Here is a 20,248-nt window from a genome sequence, read left to right on the forward strand (position 1 = left end):
TATTCAACAAGAGAAATAATTTTTAAAAATTAAAAGTCATTAACCTTATCCTCACACATATCTTTGAAACGAGCTAAATATAAATATGAAAAAATTATGCATTTAAATATAATATTGTTTTCATTAAAAAATATAAAATTGTTTTATAACGTGAATCATTTATAAATGACTATATATAATAAATATATTAATTTTAATAATAATTATATTAATAATGTTTTATTACTTCATCGGTACTTATAATTATAAAATTCTTTTTAGAAATTTATTTATTTATTCTTATAAGATCTTTTTCTACCTTCTAAATATAATATTTTTTCTACGTACTTTTATTTAATTATTTTTTTTCTAAATATTAATAAAAAGTAATTAAGTGAATAAAAAAAGAATAATTTTAAAATAATAATATAAATAATGGATAGATCTAACGTGATTAACTAAACTAATTATTTTTCTTAAGAAATACATATTAATTAAAAGAAAGTTAGATACGAGAAAGAGATATATGAAAAGATAGAATTATTTTATATTTTTAATCATTAAATTCTATAAATACTTTTTAAGTATTTTTTTTTTCAATCTAAATTGGGAGCCATCTTTTTTCCAAAAAATTCATAAAACAACAACGTATTTCTCTTAATTTTAAATGTTTTTTAAGATACATCGAAGAAAGGTAAGAGAAACAAAAATTGTAATTATATGCTACATACTATGTGTTTTAGATGATCAAATAATCAACCTCATACCTCATACCTCGAATCAGAATCAGTTACTAATTACTTACTAGTTTTAGTTTGATACTATAAAAAAGGAATGATAAACAGAGAACACAATCATGGAACACAAAATATAAAAAGCTTTAGACATAGAGTTATAAAGGGTCCAACAAGACAGCAACATCTTCACTCAACAACCTCACCCTCCTTGTCTCTCGCATTCTCGCTTTCCAATTCCATAAATCCTCTTTTTTGTTTTTTTCTCTATCCACACCAAACACATAAACATAACCATCCCTCTTCTTCCTACCCATTTATGCACCCACATCCACACACTATACATGCACACAACAACAACAACAACAATAACAATTTCCACACACACACACACTTTGCAGAATCATCATCATAGAGAGAGATGGGAACGGGTGCATCGAAGGACGCAGATGAAGGGAGCAAGGAAGAGCGTGAGAGGCTCGACCATGCAGGTGGCCAACTCTACGTGTCTCTCAAGATGGAGAATCACAAGCTCACAGGGGACCTTGTTCCTCACGTTTATGGCTCCGTTCCTCTCGTGGGTTCTTGGGATCCTTCCAAAGCTGTAATTTTGATCCCTACCCTTTTCTTCCTTTGGTTCGTGTGTTACTGGGTGTGTCTTCTTTTTCGTTGTTTCTCATTGCTTTTTTGGGTTTTGGTGTTAGCTTTTCATGGAGCGGGAATCGTGTCAATGTGGGAACTTAGCTTTGTTGTCCCACCTAATCACGGTAATGCCTTTTACTTTTTTGGTTTGTGTTTCCAATTTTTTTTTCCTATTCAAATATTGCAATTTTTAATTAGCTTAATTTCTATGCACGATCGCTAACAAAAAAAGTTTTACACTCGCAACCAATCAGAAAATATGGTAGGAGTGGTGTCGGCTTTAAAGGTAGTTATTGTAAGGTTTTGATTGTTAATCAATCAGAAATCATGATAGGTGTGACAACTTTCAAGACATTTATTGTAAAAATAAACAAATTTACCATACACCTCAATTTCTAATTGAATGACAAAGTAAAGAGTGCATTTTCTCTTTTTTTTTTTATAATATCTCATTAACTTAACAAAAGTCTACTCAATAAAATAATGGATAATGTCTTAAGCTTATGTGGAAAAAAGGAAGGAAAGTGTGGCTCTTGGAAATGGCTTTGTTGCCTTCACCATGAGGAGGGTGTCTGGTATTGAGGTGTCTTGGCAATTTTGTGAAAGGAATGGAGTTTGGTGATGAAAAGTGTGTTGTGTGTGATTGTTAGCATGGGGAGCTTTCAATTTCAAAAGTATATTTGGAACAAAAGATAGAAAAACTATCCTTATATAAAAGTGCAATTGAAGGGGTGTTTAGCTTTTTGAACTATGGGCGGGCTTCAGAATTTAGCTTTGTTGTTCCACCTAATTGTGGTAATGCTTTTTCCTTCCTTGCTTTGTTTACTTTGACTTTCATTGGAGTTTCAGGATTTTTTTCCTTTGGAAGTTGTATTTTTTAACAATTTGTCTCTTGTTTTTTCCTTATCTCATTGACTTAACAAAAGTATGCTCAATAAACAGTAGATAATGTCTTGAGATTCAGAGGTTATGGGGGAGAAAAAGGAAGGAAAATGTGACTCTTAGCAATGTTTTTGTTGCCTTTAGTGTGAACAGGGAGTCTAGTATTAAGGTGTCTTGGTGCTTTTGTGAAATAAATGGAGTTAGGTTATGGAAATTGTGTTGTGCATGATTGTCTCACTAGTGAAATTGAAGGGATGTTTAGTTTTTTGAATAATGCATGGATTTCAGAAACCTTGGATTTCAAGTTCCTGTTGAAGCCTAAGGACAGCACAGCAATACACCTTGTTTTGTCGAGGAGGGTCCTAGCCGCCTGCTTGTGGGGGGAGCATTGCAAGAGGATGCAAGGCTTGCGTTGTTTAGGCTTGATAGTGGCGAGGTTCTTCAGTATCAAGTGTTTGTTAAAGCAGACAGGGTTTCTCCCTTTGACCTTGCAGCTAGTTGGAGGGCTTATCAGGATAAATTCCGTCCTTCATCTGTGAGATGGATTCCGGATGTGAGCATAAATTCAGCACCTCAGACCGGTGGGGAGGTAAGATCAAAATAAAACCCCTCCTCTTGGCCACCTTCATTTTACTTTGTAATCCTCTGTTTCCTTGTTATCTGTAGAACAGTGTTAATCTGGTTCTAACACTTGAGATAGTATGTACATGCCAGATGTCTTGCACTTAAAACCTCACCTTTTTCTAGACAATATATTTCAACTTGAAGTGCAAAAATATTGGTCAGGTTGATAGTCCTGTTAATTTTATGTTTTGATTGTTCCATATCTAATGTAATGTAATTCTTTAATTCCAACTAATTTAGGCTTACTTTATCTTTTTGGTTCAGAATGGTTGTTCTGTGGGTTTGGAACTTGATCTTGAGCATTATGTTGTCCCAACTCCCGCAACTGCTGCAAATTCAGCTCATGTATATGCCGCTAACATGACAGAGAATCCAAGGTCACTAATTTGTGGGTCTGGCAGCAGTTCATATCCCATCAAGGTTTTACTTTCAAAATCGCATTTTAAAATTATGATTACATTTTTAGTTATTTACAGCTCTTATTGTTGTGAGGATGATTGACTAATTAAAAACTTGAATCAGTCCTAGGATATATTGTAATCCCTTTAATAAATTCTATGTTCTTATTTTCAATCTGTTCATTTTTTTCACCATGTATCTTTACTTTTTTTTTCTTTTTCTAATGAATCTGTAACTGTATGTACATAAGAATTTAATTCGTTCGATTGAACATGCCTTCTATGCTCCTTAGTTTTTATTATCAGATAGATGCTTGATATTATAATGTGCAAATTTGGTGCTCTATCATGAATCTTTATTTTTCTGTATTTGTAATGGATCTATAACTTTATTTACATAAGACTATTTCTTTCAAGATTGACTATGCATTGTCTTCTGTTTGTTGATATCTGTGACTAGCAGGCAGATGCTTGAGTCTACAAAGTATTAATTTGACTCTCTCTCTCTGTGATAAGTTACTATGTCTTTATAAATTTTAAGTAATGAATTAAGAGGAAATACGCAAGGAAGTAGGCTATAGATTCTATTGACTCTTGATCCTGCAATACATAATTCATTACATCTAATAGGTTATGCTGATGTTCCAATCAGGAAATGCAGGTTATTGTGCCTGATCCATCTAAGATGTTTCAAAGTTCTGGAATGGTTGAATCCAAGTCAGTTGGAACATTTTCACCTCTGCAAAAGCAAGAGAGTCAGAGGGGACTTTTTGTTGATAGAGGTGTTGGATCTCCTAGACTTGTAAAATCTTCTAGTTCATATATTTTCTCTACTGATCTCAATTTGGATAACGAAACCAAGGTCTGTATACATGATTTTCATTTCTTGGTTATTGTTCAAATTTATTGTTAGTCAACTAACTTATTGTGTTTTGAGGTTTCCACAAATAATTGTCTGTTCCTTTACCTTTTTATTGATAGAATTCAATGCCAGCTGCTGCTGGAGCTGTCGCTGCTGCAGCTGTTGCTGATCAGATGCTGGGTCCCAAGGAAGATAGACATTTGGCAATTATCCTGGTATTTTTCTGGCATTATGAGTAGTTAGATACTGATGCAAAACTTGATAATTAGTTTCGATTTTGTTATGAGATAATTAGTTTCTATCTTGTTTAGTTTCATATTTCTATCTTGTTTAGTTTCCTTTTCTATGTTATTTTCCCGAGTTTTCTTTTTATTATGAATTCTATTTAGAGCCTTTGGATTTGAAATTATTTAGTTGCAATTTGTAATATGAATGATATTTCTTTGATTTATATCAAAATTCTTCTAGAATTATGTGTTGAATTGTTTCTTACTCCGCTGCACTAGTTACTCATTAATTTTCATAGTTTTAGTAATTCTCTCAGCCTCTCTTTTTTTTATTGCTTCAATGTGGAATTCTAGTCATATATTAGATAAGATTTGGAATTAAGAATATATAATGAAAGCTAGAATTTGGAAATTCCTGGCAAAAATGTCATTTCCATTTGTAGTTCATCAAAGTTAGTAAATTTGTTTTTTTAAAAGTAAATTATTTTTAATTTTTTACTAATTTTTTTATGTAGGTGGGTCTGCCAGCCAGAGGTAAAACTTTCACTGCAGCTAAACTTACAAGATATCTTCATTGGTTAGGTCATAATACCAAACACTTCAATGTTGGGAAGGTTGTTTACATTCTTAACATCATTCATCTGTTTAATCAATATACTTCGACCTAGTGCAAAACTGGAAATATGTCAAGTATGAACTATGAAGATTAACCCACTTATTTTTGGATGTCACAGTATCGTTGCCTTAAGCATGGAGCTAATCAGGTAAAGTTTATTGTACGAATCTGTGAAATAATTTATGCCTTCTCATTCAAAGATTATCTGCATAACTACAGAATATATTTTTTTTTTGGAAAGCAACAAATATATATATTTTATTAATCATAGAAACAGCAGCACCAGAGGTACTGCTGATGATTTATACATAGGTGCAAGGCACCTGATAACATCTACCAGCATAAATAAAATCCAAGCTATGACGCCACCACATATGTAGATCTGAGTAACCCAACTTAACCAAAATAGTCCCCAAGATTTGAAGACCAGTGGTTGAACGAAATACAAAACTTTTTATCTCTGGTCTTTACCCAAGACCATGTTAGGAGTAAAGCGTCTTCCATCACTTTGGCTGGATCAAACCGGTGACCTTGGAATACCAAGAGATTCCTATGCTGCCATATTGAGCTTGATAATGCAATCCACCATCGACACCATCTTTTATGATTCCTCCCACCTCCAAAACCATCACAGAATTGGGCAAAGTGAGCTGCTGGCGTAGCTGCAAGTGGACCAACTATCCTACTCCACCTCATAGATTCCCACCATAATCCGCTGGTCAGTTTACAGTTGAAGAACAAGTGCCACACAGTGAACACACCTGATCCGGAATGACTACATTTCTTCTAAGTAGGTTATATCTAGTGGGTAATCTGTCTTTGATAAGTCTCCAAGAGAACACCACAGCCCTTGGGGGGATGTTCAGATTCCATATTGTCTTGTAGATGTTGGCCTCTGGAATCTGACTGTTAGTAGATAGTAGTAGTTTGTAAGCTGATTTAGTGGAGTATACACCCGAAGAATCAGCTTTCCACAGCATAGTGTCCTGCAGATGTGGCTGAATCTGAATATTATTAATTGTTTCCATGAAATCCACTGCTATATCCTGTTCATGGTCAAATAGATTCCTTCTCCATTTTAGGTCCCAACTCCATTGACCCTGAGAGATTCTTCCCATGCTGGAAATAATATTATTCTGCTGTCCACTGATCAAGAACAGCTGATTAAATTGCTGTTGCAGGTTATATTCAGCCCCCAGCCATTTATCTACCCAGAATTTGACTTTGTCACCACCCCCTACCTTCCAAACCATATGTTGATGGATAGAGCTGAATTGAGGTTGCTGAGATAGTTTTCGAAGGTCCCTCCACCATTGGGAATGCCAAACTTTATCTCTGCCAGTTGTGAGATCTGACCAACCACCATATTTGGAATTTAGAATTCTGACCCATAACTGATTCTGATTAGATGATAATGCCCACACCCATCTTCCCAACAAGGCTGCATTAAATTTGACAATATCCTTGATCTCCAAGCCCCCAACCTCCTTGGGGAGACAGATGTCATCCCACTTCACCCAAGCTATTTTGTTGAGCTCTTGACACCCTCCCCACAGAAAGTTTCTTTGCAAGGATACCAATTTCAGGGCTACTCTTCGTGGGATTTTAAAGAAAGACAGAAGATATATGGGTAATGCTGGTAAAACTGAATTAATCAAGGTAGCCTTCCCTGCCATTGATAGGGTTTTCTGGTTCCATTTAGATAGTTTGGCTTCATATTTTTTTATCAGTGGTTCCCACACCATACAGCTAGATGGTTTAGCCCCAATAGGGATCCCCAAATAGTAGAAGGGTGTCACCATATGCCTGCAATTCAGAAACTGAGCTGCACCATGAACCCAACCGGTATCATCACCAAATATCCCCACATAGCTCTTTGAGAAATTAATCTTCAGTCCAGATGCCATTTCAAAACCCCTAAGCATTGCCTTCAACACAATTATGTTGTCCCATGTAACTTCACCCACAAACACTGTATCGTCTGCGTATTGCAAAATATTTACAGCCTCTTTCTGCTTCCCAACCAAGTAACTTGTGAACAGATTTTTGTTTGTTGCAACCCTCATCATACCAGTCAAGCCTTCTGCTACAATATTGAAAAGCATAGGGGCTAAAGGATCCCCTTGTCTCAATCCTCTAGTGGGGGCAAATTCCTTTGTAGGGCTGCCATTAATTAAGATTGATACAGTGGCTGATTGCAGACAAGCATTGATCCAATTTCTCCATTTAAGGCAAAAACCCATCCTATCCAGCATATAGTCCAGAAATGACCATGAAACCGAGTCATAGGCCTTTTCAAAGTCCACTTTCAAAATCATTGCTGGCTTCTTACACCTTTTAGCTTCCTCTTCTATCTCGTTAAGAATCAAGGCTCCATGAAGGATGTGTCTATCCTTTATGAAAGCCGATTGCCTTTCATCAATAAGGTCAGCCATCACTTTGCTAAGTCTGTTTGCCAATAGTTTGGCTATGACTTTGTACATACAGCCAATGAGGGAAATGGGTCTATAGTCGTTAAACAACTGGGGGTGGTGTGATTTAGGTATTAAGGCCAGAAAGGATGCATTACTGCCCTTAGGGAAGCTTCCATTAACATGAAATTCATCCACGAATCTCCTGAATTCTGGTTTTAAGACCCCCCAAAACTCCTTAATGAAATTAAAGTTGAAACCATCCGGCCCAGGACATTTCTCTCCTCCACAACTCCACACAGCTTCCATAAGTTCATGATCTTTAAAAGGGGCAGTCATCTCCCCCCTTTGCGTGTGAGTAATCCTCTTGAATTGAACCCCATCCAAGGTAGGTATGTTTAAGCTTTCCTCAATGAATCTACTAGCAAAAAATTTAACAGCTTCTTCCTTAACCACTTTAGGTTGCTGAACCCAAACATCATCAATGAAGATGCCTTGAATCGCATTATAATGTCTTCTGAAGTTTATGGATTTGTGAAAGAATGTTGTGTTACTATCACCTTCTTTAAGCCATTTAATCCTTGATTTCTGCCTCAAGAGTGATTCATATGCAAATGAAGTCTCCCACAACTCCTGCTGAATGGACCTCATGGACTTAACTTCATCCTCCGACAGGGTTCTATCCTGGGCAATTAAATCAACTTCATGCAGCTTCTATTTCAGTTGCAGAATTTTGTTATTATTGACATCCCCATTCTGTATACTCCACTGTTTAATTTTGGATTTCAGGTTCCTCAATTTGTTTTTGAGCACAATACCACCCCAACCAGGTTGCTGGTCTCCACACCACACTTCTTTAACCATATTTTGGTACTGTTTATTATTAAGCCAACAGTCCAGCACCCTAAATGGCTTAGGGCCCCAATCCACCAAATCTGTTTGCAAAATAATTGGACAGTGGTCAGAATAATCTCTGTGGAGAACTTGCTGTGAAGAGTCAGGCCATTTCACTAGCCACTGCTCTGAAACCAAGCATCTATCGAGCCTACTCCTCACAGAACCATTTGGCCTACACCAAGTAAATCTGCTACCAAAGCTTTTAATCTCCTGAATTTCCATGTCTGATATCCAATCATTGAAACCAGAAATGTCAAGTGTGCCCAGACTCCTTTGAGATGAACCTATTCTTTCATCCTGGCTTCTAATGCTATTGAAATCCCCAAGGAAGCACCATAGGCCCTCCGGATTAGATTCCTTTAGCTGCCTCAACTCCTCCCACAGTTCTCTCTTCCCAGCAAGATCACATGGAGCATAAACATTGACAATGAACAGCTTCAAATTATCCTTAATCCATGTCCCTGCAATCATTAGGAAACTCCTGCCTTTAACCCTCCTATCAACCTCGAAATGTGAGTTGTTCCACATGCAGAGTAGGCCTCCAGCTGTGTGGACTGAAGGGACACTTTCCCAGGATATAGTGGAATCACCCCATATGTTTTGACACATGTTCTTAGTGAAATTCCCCTTCTTTGTTTCCTGCAGGCATACCAGATCCACTTTGCACTTTAAATTAAGTTTTCTAATGGCAGCCCATTTCACTCCCCTGCCCAGGCCTCTGCAGTTATATGATAGTATTATCATGGTTAAAAATGTTTTCTCCCATCTCAGTTGCCAGCATATTATCTCTCTTTTCCATGTCTTCCATTAATCCCTTAATCTGCTTGATATCCCCCTGAAGGGTAAGGCCCATTTGGTAAATTAGCTCACATTGCTTGTCAGTACTATCTTCGTTCTCTCTTTGTGGAACAGCATTACTTTCATCAGTCGGGCCATCTTGTTGGGCTATTTTCTTTTTACAGCCCCTTCTCCTTGAATACACCTGCAATTCCTGCTGCTGCTCTTTATGCTTATCATATACCTTGACTTGGGCCTCGGGGGTGGTAAGTGGGCAAGGCCCAAGATGCTGCATGGTGTGGGGTTGAGAATAGATATAATGGGGGGTGTGAGGGCCAGTTTGGTCATAGTTGCTGTCCATAATATGACTGACCATAGGGTCAGCCACAGACTCAACAGGGAGGATTGCAGAGGCTTGGATTAAAGGTGTGGTCAGTTGATTACTGGTTTCAGAAACCTTATCACACTTTTCTCCTCTATCTACTGCGTTTTCATCAAAACCGACAGGGTAGGCTGAAATTTGACCTTTGGCAGATTCAAAATCTTTCCTCTTTGGGCTGGTTTTGCTGTTCGAAGAAAAAGTTGAAGCAGGCTCGTTGTCAGTACGGTCATTACCCACTGGGCCGTCTAGGTTCGCGTGACCAGTGGGTAATAGAGCTAGGGGGGTATCGTGGCAGTCGGCGACATGTTCTCCTTCAACAGCAGGAGCGCCGGCGCCGGGCATCGGAAGCGCAACGTTCGACCACGACTGGAAGGTTGCCGTGTCAGCTTCATCAGAAAGAATCTCATCAGAGGATCCCCAATCGCTCCTCACGTACCGGTCTCCAATTGATTCCGCACCACCGTTTTCTTCAACCATGAATACGCGATGGTTCTCGCCTTCAATATGGACAGCAACTTCATGTTGTATTAATGGTGGCCAAGGTGTCCTGATAAGGATCCTAGCCCTATCAAGTCTCTGCATGTGCTCGATGTCGTCGTCAACGTCGACAAGATCCCCCACCGGCGCCACTAGCTTGCGAAAGTTCTCCATCTTCCACGCGACTATCGGAATACCCCAGCACCGAAGCCATACCAGCCTGTTATCGGTCCGTAACTGAGGATTCCATTTCACCATGGAATAAAACAAGGATGATCCTTGTTCTGTCTCATCTCGTATAATCGCTGCCGCTCTCGTGTCAGAGAGTCCGAGAAGAAGGGTCATATCGTCTCCCAAGTACTTGGCCGAGACACCTGGGCCTAGGTGCCATGCCATTTCCTCTTCTAGTCTTTCAAAAATCTCCAACTTCTTCAATCTACCCACCCATACATTTTCGTAACGCAACTTGTCATCATCGGAAATGTCCAAAGTAAGCGAAGAACATGATCTCCGATTGCTAGGACAGTGATTGGCTGCCCTGTTCGAGTGATTTCCCCTGTTTATCGGCGAGGACAACACCTCTGCATAGGTCCTGTGAGTTGGCTTGTTCCCTGCTGCTCTGCGAGACGCTTCTTCCATACGAATATTGTCAGCCATGGCCACCTCCTTGTGCACGCGCTTGATAATGGTTGGTTCCTTCGCTGTCTTTCCCCGCCCATATTTGGGGATGTTGACATGTAGTTTGAGTCCCCTTATGAAGCTGTTGTCCAAATCCCTTTCAACTCTTCTTTTATCTTCAACACCTTTGAGGCGAACGAAGCCGTAACGCCTTCCTTCCTTGTTTCTCCGTTTGGGGAGGAAAATTTCTTTTACCTCCCCCCACTGTCGGAAATGGTTCCATAGCTCCGCCTGAGTTACCTCCTCCGGGAACCTGGTGAAATAAAACGAGGTAATATCCAAGGCATCCCTCCAGTTCCTTCGGTGGTACTTGTTCTCCGGTAAACGCCCTTCCACGTCCTGTGATTGTGTGCGCAGGTGCCGCCTCTTCCTATACCTCACCGTCGTCCACTCGTACTCGCCATCTTTCGGTTGTGCTTCCTTGGAGAATCGATCACTGTCAGTGTGTATCGCTCTATCATTGGCTCTCTCTCACTATGTCGTTGATTCTCTCTCTCGCACTGTCATTGACTCTCTCTCTCGCTCTGTCGTTGACTCTCTCTCTCGCGCTCACTCTCGCACACTCTCTCACTCTCACCATCTCTCTCACTACAGTATATATTTAAGTGCACAAGTTCTCATGATTGATGAAATTTTTTGTCTCTCTTATATATTTAGTGCTTTATTTTTGCTTTTATTTACATCCCTCATTGCATGTAGTACTATATTTTGATGTATGATACTGATTGTCATGAGAATAAATGTGGTTCATGATAGTGCGAAAGTTACGGCAGGTGAAAATAATGCCAAGGCAATGTTTATCTAACGTTTTGATAAGAACCTTGGGATAACTGCACTACAAAAGTTAGCCATTGTAGTTGGAGAGCTCATGACCCTATAAACTTCACACTAGAATCCCCTACTTCCAATGTAGGGACTCAAGTCCCATACATTACAATTGGATTCTAACGTCTATGCACTAATCCTAGGTGAACACTACAATGCTGGCAGTTCCAATGTGAGACTCAGGTCACATTCCTTGCAATTGGATCCTAACACATTTTACTCAACTATTTACTTTTCTAAATTCTAAAGTTCAAATGAGTAACATATAGGAATGAACTCATCGGAATATGACACAATAGACTTGGAGTTTAGAAACTGAAAAGAAGGTAGTAAGTAGATAATTTGCTAAAAGTTTGATGGCCAGTGATTGTGTCTTTTTAACAAATGTAAGGCCTCATACACATACACACCCATTCTCAATTGTTAGATAACCGTGCACAGGGCTTTGCTTTGACACACCCCCTACTTCTATATTTATTATCGCTTTAATTGCTGCTTCTCTGGTAGATATTGATGGTATTTGTGAGCCTGAGATCTAGGCAGAATTGCTACATATGAAAATGAGCACAATTTGTAAAGAAATACCCCACCTGTTTCTATAGAAGAAATGGGAAATGTGCTCAATATCATTCAATTGAATAGTTGACCCAGCCCCACCACCAAAGGAATATTGTGTAGGACTGTGACATTTTGTCCCTAAATGGGTGTGTTTGCAGCATTACTCTTTTAACAAAGTTGGTCTGAAAGGAATATTAGTTTGAAATTCTAAGAGATTCATATTGTAGAGAAGGCCCACAGTTGTTGATGCTCTGTGGGCTTCATACTGATTTTAGATGGGGTACTTGTTTTGTGGTTTTTCATACCCCAGGGAAATGGTTGAAAGTATGATCACGATGCCAAAGACTTGTGATTATTTGACTTGTAGACAGAACAAAATTGAAGTGACGATCTGTTCTTAAGTTCTCCTCAGTTGTGTCCCTTTTAATGGAACCAAAATGTAGCACGTTTTAACCCCCTTCCATGTTCTATTATTTTAAATTCACAAAACAGAGAATAAAATCCATGTGTTATGTCCCACCTCATCTAACACGTTTGTCAAACACTAGCTTAGTTTCTGACTTTCTGGTCAGGTGTAATGTGTTCACTTTTTTTTCCAATCTGATTTTTTTTTAAAATGACTGATTAACTTTTCATTGGTAGAAAATAGGCATTGGCACAAAATAGCAAGTAAGCAGGTATTCACAAGGACTTACTTCTCACCTAGTCTGAGTCACTTGACCTGAAAGCTTAGTTATTAAGCTACGAGAGACAAACAACAGTTTTTATAACTCCAACACACCCCTTCAAATGAAACCCCAGTGGGCTTGAAATGTGGACCTAGTATAGTATTACAGTGTTACAGGTTCCTTGTGCTGAACTTAAATATTTACATAATGAAATTTATGATGGAAGGTGAAAAGTATTGAACTCTAAAGTCTAACCAGTTAAAGAAGCTGTGATATTTGGGCCAAACCCTTAGAAGGAATTTTATAACTATCAATATCAATGATCAAATATAATCTCTTGTCAGTAAGGGTCGTAAAGTTTCAATATTGCAACATCATGAGGCGGTGACAGCTGATTCCCTTTCTAACTGTTTTATTCTTGAAATAAAGATGTTGCACTAGCCTGTCATGTTTCCTTGGGTAATCTTAATCACGTAATATTCTTCTTTGCAGTCTGCTGACTTCTTTCGAGCTGACAATCCTGAAGGCGTGGAGGCACGCAATGAGGTAATTTTGATCCTTTTTCTTAATTATTTAATTTGAACAGTTTAATTGTGAGTCTGTGACAATTGACCGAGTAAAATCTATAGCTTGCACGCTAGGCCATAAGGTTTTTATTACTACATGAATTAATATGAAGTAACACCACCCAGCTAATCTAGACTAAATGAAACAAAAGAAAAATTCATATTGGCAGGCATCAACATGTTTAGACTGTGTTAGACTTTAATGTAATGCTACTTCTAATATTTGATTTATAATAGATGGTTCTCATAAAGTTGACACCACATTGACCCTTTCTCTGTGTACGTAGTTTTAATGTATCACGTGCCATTAGGTAGCAGCACTGGCATTTGAAGATATGATCTCTTGGATGCAAGAAGGTGGCCAGGTAAGATCATTCTTGTTGGATATTTTTGTTACTTTGATGTGTTCTTTCATGTTATTTTGCATGTTTTAATTTCTATTTAGGTTGGGATATTTGATGCCACAAACAGTAGCAAAGAACGAAGAAACATGCTGATGAAATTGGCTGAAGGAAGATGCAAGGTAGTCAAAGATGGCACTGAAATAAGTATATGATATGAGAATGATAAATTTAGTTTTGAACTCTTCTGATCCATCTTTTTGTGTTTATGTTGTAGATAATCTTCCTGGAAACAATATGCAATGATAGAAATATAATTGAAAGGAATATTCGCCTTAAAATTCAGCAAAGTCCTGATTATGCAGAAGAGTAATGTTTCATTAAAAACCTATGCTATCTTGTTGGCCATGTGGATACATATGCAATTAACTTTCTTTTGCAGGCCAGATTTTGAGACTGGATTGCAAGACTTTAAAAATCGTCTAGAAAATTATGAGAAGGCAAGTCTACAACGTGTACTTTTTATGATTTTTCAAGCTGAGCTTTTTCCTTAAATAATGTTGATTCCATGCACCAGGTTTATGAGACAGTTAATGAAGGATCTTACATAAAAATGATTGATATGGTCAGTGGGCATGGTGGACAAATACAAGTAAGCTCAATGTTTTATTTCATTGAACATAATTATTTCGGATAGTTCATTATCTAGTTGACTAGTGTAAGAGATTACATTTGATAGTTTATTGTCTATATACTAGCTGTAATTTGATAGTTGAAAGGTGATGGAATGAAGTAATATCAAACAAGAAATCTTTGATGAGATTAGCATAAGATGTGTTGGACATAATTGGTTCGGGAACCAGCTCTGTTAAGTTAGTGACTTAGGTCAGGTTAGTAATTTTTACCAGACTCTAATAGAAACTAGATGTAAATTGTAGTTGCAGCAACGACTTAATGATGGTATCTTGGAATTGAAATGGTTTAGTTTCGCGAACATTGCTTTCCCTTTATCTTGCTTTCCCTTTGTCTTATTTATTCCATGGTTGACTGAAAGCACAAAATTCAAGATGTGTTTGTGCTGAGAAGAAATAGTATTGGAAAGGAACATTGCTATCATATGAAAGTGTTATGGTGTACAGCAGCATCAGAACTAGCACAGTGGAGACAGACAAGCTAGGAAGAGTCATAGTCAGTGTTATAAACTTATGATCATTGACGGAGTGGTTAAGCATTGACTTCAGAACTTTTTTCTTGCCTTAGAATTCATTGGCTCTTCTTATTTTTGTGAACACTAGCCGTGATTGAATGTAGAGTACCTGTGTGTGTGTCCTTGAATTTTGCTCTACCCATTTAGTTTCAAGTGACTTTGATTGCTAACTGTTAATAGCTTCTGTCTTTTGGTCTAGGTGAACAATATCAGTGGCTACCTTCCTGGACGAATTGTCTTTTTCTTGGTAAGTATTTTTGAAGGATGTAGTTAAATACCAAAATTACAGTCGAAGATTGACACATGCGCACACGCACACAGCACAAACAAACAAACAAAATAATTAAGATTAGTATACTATCTGACCCAATATTGAGAAAATTAATGTAAATGACCCATCACTCTGAACTTTTATCCTGTGAAGGTACAAAGTTCCTTACAACTAACTCACATATTACATAATACACATAATTGGGTTGGTGTTACGTGATGAAATGCATAATTGAGCTTTTGTAATTGGCCTTGTGGAAAGCCACTTAGCCTAGAACTTTAAGGAAGCAGCAAATTTTACAAATCTTATTGCCCAGGGTTTGACTTCATAGTTTATAGGACAGATGAAGGAACAGACTTAATCTTCTAAACATGAAGAAAACATTTTTATGATACTTACCCTTATAAGTTATAACCCCTCAATGGAAAGTTCTATTATCTGAACTCAAATCCTGATATACTTTTCTAGTCTATCTGAAAGAACAAAGTGGCTCTTGTAGACTGTGGGCTAGACAGCTATTAATTATAAAGGGATCATGTTTCTTAAGTTCGTGTTTTAGGAATAATGGTGATGTCATGGTGCAGGATAGTGAAATATTTATATTTAATAGGGTGGGGTTTGAGGGCGAGCCCTGGTGCAGCGGTAAAGTTGTGCCTTGGTGACTTGTTGGTCATGGGTTCGAATCCGGAAACAGCCTCTTTGCATATGCAAGGGTAAGGCTGCGTACAACATCCCTCCCCCATACCTTCGCATAGCGAAGAGCCTCTGGGCAATGGGGTACGAAGTTTTTTTTTTTAATAGGGTGGGGTTAGGATTTCTTGACCAGATTAAGGTTAAAATATTACTGAGCTGAACCATAGTATTGTATGTTCATGTTAGGGAGATTTAAAAGAATTAATAGGTAGCTAATTCTGTTTCTGCTAGTGTCCAAGTCATCTTATGTTAAGGCTAATTCTGTGGAACAGGAAATACACAAAACCCATGGATGCTGGAACTAAGCTAATTAACTAGTTTTTTTATATTCACTCATAAATTCATATGACTATAATAGAGTGAATAGGGAAAATAGTTTGTTATGCAATATTAGTTTGTTATGCTGTTATGCAATAGTTTGTTGCTGCTCTATATAAGAGCATTGTATTCATTATTTCAGTAGTGATCAATACATGAGAAATAGACTTTACTCTCTCTCTTTCTCTTTTATGATATTCTATCAGACTACATCCCTGGAAAATGTTACTAGGGACATTGCACTGCTCAGTCTAAATTTGATTTGAATAGACTTGCTTTTCTTGGAGTGAGTCATGGTTATAAAAGGAAAATGTTTTTTTAATTAATGGTAGTTGAAATTATTATGTAGTGTATAAAACTAATATCTACAAAGTTATGCATAGGCTTCGTATCACTTGTAACTTATGAATAAACAGAAACTTTATTCTATTTCGTTTTCATACATTTCTATGAACCTAAATTTATGTGATGCAGGTAAATACACATCTTACACCACGCCCAATTTTACTTACCCGACATGGGGAAAGTCAGGATAATGTTAGAGGCAGAAGAATTGGAGGGGATACTGCAATAAGGTCAGATAACAAATGAACAATCTGCTCAATATTTTGATTTATTAACAAATAATTACTCAGGAAAGTGGGGTTTTATTGTTGGAACCTTCAAGCTTCCCTGTCTTCTTTTTCTTCAATCTACCCCTCCCCCTTTCAATTGTAGAAATAAGTCTTGTTGTCTTCTATTTATAGTATTATGGCACAATTGGTTTCTGAGGGAAGACAAAGGTAGTTAGATAATAAATTCAAGGACTTTGTTGCAAGGTTGAAATGGTGTAATAGTTCTAACTCCTCTATCCTTGAATTGTTGCTTCATTACTCTCTTTTCTAATGTGATATCTGGCATTAAAATCATTTTCAATATTTGGCTGAATACCTTGAACACTATGCAATTTGTTATAACAGTGAGGCTGGAGAACTTTATTCAAAGAAGCTTGCCAAGTTTGTTGGAAAGCGTATCAAATCAGAACGGGCTGCTTCTGTAAGCATTATCTATTGTATAGATTCAAACTCTACCTTTTCCATTGAAATTCAATGCTCAAACAAAGTTGACGCTTGAAAACTATTATCCTTTTACACTTATGGCTTAGGCATTGTCTGCTAAATCTGCATATAACATTTATGTTGAACTGTGATCCAGTGTCAATGATTATATATCATTTATAGTGAATCTGCTAAACAGCATGTATAAGCAAGTATTAAAGGGAATGATGATTTGTGATATTTGTAACTTCTTGTCTAGATATGGACTAGTACACTGCAACGAACAATTCTGACAGCCACTCCAATTGTTGGATTTCCCAAGGTTAGTGTCATACTTAAGTTTATGGTTGTGTACAGTCATGCTATTTATTTCACGAGAAATAGGTTGACAAATGTACACATTTTGACTTACTATCTATAAGTTAGATACAATGGCGTGCACTTGATGAGATAAACGCAGGGGTGTGTGATGGTATGACATAACGCAGAAATCAAGAAAAACATGCCAGAGGAGTATGAGTATGTTTGCAGACTTGTAATTTCTCTCTTATTTGCAAGTTGAATGCAACTAATATGGCAGATAAAAAGAAGCACAATGTGAAACTTCTTTTGGTTTTGGGGTTAGAAGATGCTGTTTAAACTCAGTAGTTATTATTTCCCTCCCCTCTTGTCTTATTGCAGATCGTGCAAGAAGGACAAGCTTAGGTATCGTTATCCTCGTGGTGAGTCATACTTGGATGTCATTCAAAGGTATATTTTATCTTATAAATATTATTTAGTTCCTTGCTTCAACTTGCTTGATATAAATAACTCAAGTTTTAGTAATAATACAGATTAGAACCTGTAATTATAGAGCTTAAGCGCCAACGAGCACCTGTTGTTGTGATATCTCACCAGGTTGTATGCAAGTCATTAAGCTACATTCATGCTTGTAAAGACTTTATATGGTTGACTGTTCTAATCCGTGAGGTTTTTCCATACGTTTCACATTGCAGGCAGTTTTGAGGGCACTATATGCTTATTTTGCTGACAGACCTTTGAACGAAATTCCGCATATAGCGGTAATTTGTGAATTATTTAGCTGAACTTCTTGTTCTTACTAGATGGGTGCATATTAAACATGGAGTTGATGCTTTGTGCTTATTGACTTGGTTGCAAATATTTAAACAATGAGTAAAGCCTAACTTCATTCCTGATAGGAAAATGATGCATGGACACTTGTGTGCTACTACATGCCTAGAGAGAGTTAGAGACAGAAGAAAGAAGAGTGAAGATATGATAGTTGTTATGATGTGACAAGAAGAGAGAAAAATAGAGTGCATCAGTTAGGTGTATACATTGTGTAAGTGTTTATGTATTATTACTCTTCGTGATATTGTATGGGTCGGTCATTTTTGGAAGAGGGGCAACGTAAATAATATTTTCCTATTAGGAATTAAATCAAAGTTTTAGTAAAGTTGAGGTCAGGGACTAAAATGACAAGTGCATACAATTTCAAAGACAAAATTGAGGATTTACTGAAGCACAAACTACAGTTGTTTCTAGTTACATTACATTAATTAAGGGAATGGAGATTGCCTTTCTTTGCCTACTTATATTGTTTTGTTAACAAATTTTTGTGGGGTTCACATTGTCAGTTGGAGAAATCTTCACTTTTGGTGAATGATGATGAATATGTTGAAGATATCTAACGTGAGATTTGTGATTTCCAGGTTCCTCTTCATACGATTATTGAGATACAGATGGGAGTCACGGGTGTCCAAGAGAAAAGATATAAACTAATGGACTGAAATGAATTGAAGAAAAGTTTCTCTTTCTAATACCATACTATGGCCTACAAACCAATTATCCATTCTTCTGATTTTAATTTATTGGCAAAAATGTAATATTCCCGTAAATGGACTACATTGTTTAAAATTACCATAATAAAAGGAAGCTATGCTCTTCAAATTCAATATTATTTCATTTCAAGTGTAAATGACGTATCTTACATAAATATCATATTTCCATCAATAGCTAATACTCATTCTTTAATATTATTATAAGTTTAAGCTCTTGATTTTGAAGATGTGACATTCTTTAGTTTAATTCTTTGTTCTCTCTAGATATAAGTGGTAGTAAGTGCCGTTAATATGTAAGATTTTGTTAGTGGCTAGACTGGAAGTACAATAATTAGATTGTGGAGATATAAGAGAAAGTGAGAAAGGTTGCATATTCCATCTCTTTTACTAATAAAAATTAACAATCTAATAGAATTGAAAAAGAATGCTGAACATTACGAATATATGGAAGTGATATGTAATCTTTTTGAAAATTGCTGGTAGGTTTATGGAATACCAGGAAGATGGTAGAGCAAACTATTATTCTACAGAAAATAACTAGAGAAAATATAAATAAATGCTTTCTTGCCTTATTTCATTATTGTGGTGTATTTATAATGATCATATAGGGATAGGATTTTGGCACTCATGACCCATAACAGAAATACAAAATAATAGAGTAGTGGAATCATGCTAGTTTTTTATAACTGTGGTAGTGCTTGTCGGCAAGGTGACATCTTAGGTGAGTGGAATCAAGCATAATTGTGGAGATATGTTGGTGTTTTATGCACCCTCTTGGGCCTGCTCCTTCCTGGGTTGGGTTGCAGAACAACCTTGTCCCCAAGTTTGTAAGAGGTGTGAAGAGTATTCCATTCCTCCCAAGAGGTATCTTTTGGTGCTAGGTCGGCCCACTGAACCAAGACTTTTTGAACTGGTGGAGTGTTGTCATTGTCCCATTTCCAGTCCAAGATCGACAGTGGTTCGACCACATGATGGTTCTCTGAATGTAGTGGTGGTAGAGGATGCAGTTCAGGGGGGTTGGTCCCATGTTTGGCTTTAAAAGAGATACATGAAACATAGGATGAAATTTAGAGGATGTTGGCAATTGAAGGCGATAAGCCACTGGGCCGATATGCTCCTGGATGCGAAAAGGACCGTAGAAACGCTTAGAGAATTTCGTGTAAGATGGTCTGAGAGAAATTTGATGATATGGGCGAAGGCACATGAAAACCAGTCACCAACATTGTAAACAACATCATGACGATGTGAATCGGCGATCCATTTCATGGCAACCTGGGCCTTAGAGAGATGATACAGAAGGTCAGAATGAAGTTGGGCTCTTGTCGTCATTAATTCGT

At 37.3% G+C, this 20,248-nt stretch overlaps 1 pseudogene; it reads left to right on the plus strand.

The window, feature by feature from the left end:
* Window positions 1–867: 867 nt before the first annotated feature.
* LOC100811453 (6-phosphofructo-2-kinase/fructose-2,6-bisphosphatase-like) lies at window positions 868–19,025 on the plus strand (annotated as a pseudogene).
* Window positions 19,026–20,248: the final 1,223 nt, after the last annotated feature.

The sequence above is a fragment of the Glycine max genome, chromosome 11, assembly GCF_000004515.6.
Source record: "Glycine max cultivar Williams 82 chromosome 11, Glycine_max_v4.0, whole genome shotgun sequence".
NCBI classification, from domain to species: domain Eukaryota; kingdom Viridiplantae; phylum Streptophyta; class Magnoliopsida; order Fabales; family Fabaceae; genus Glycine; species Glycine max.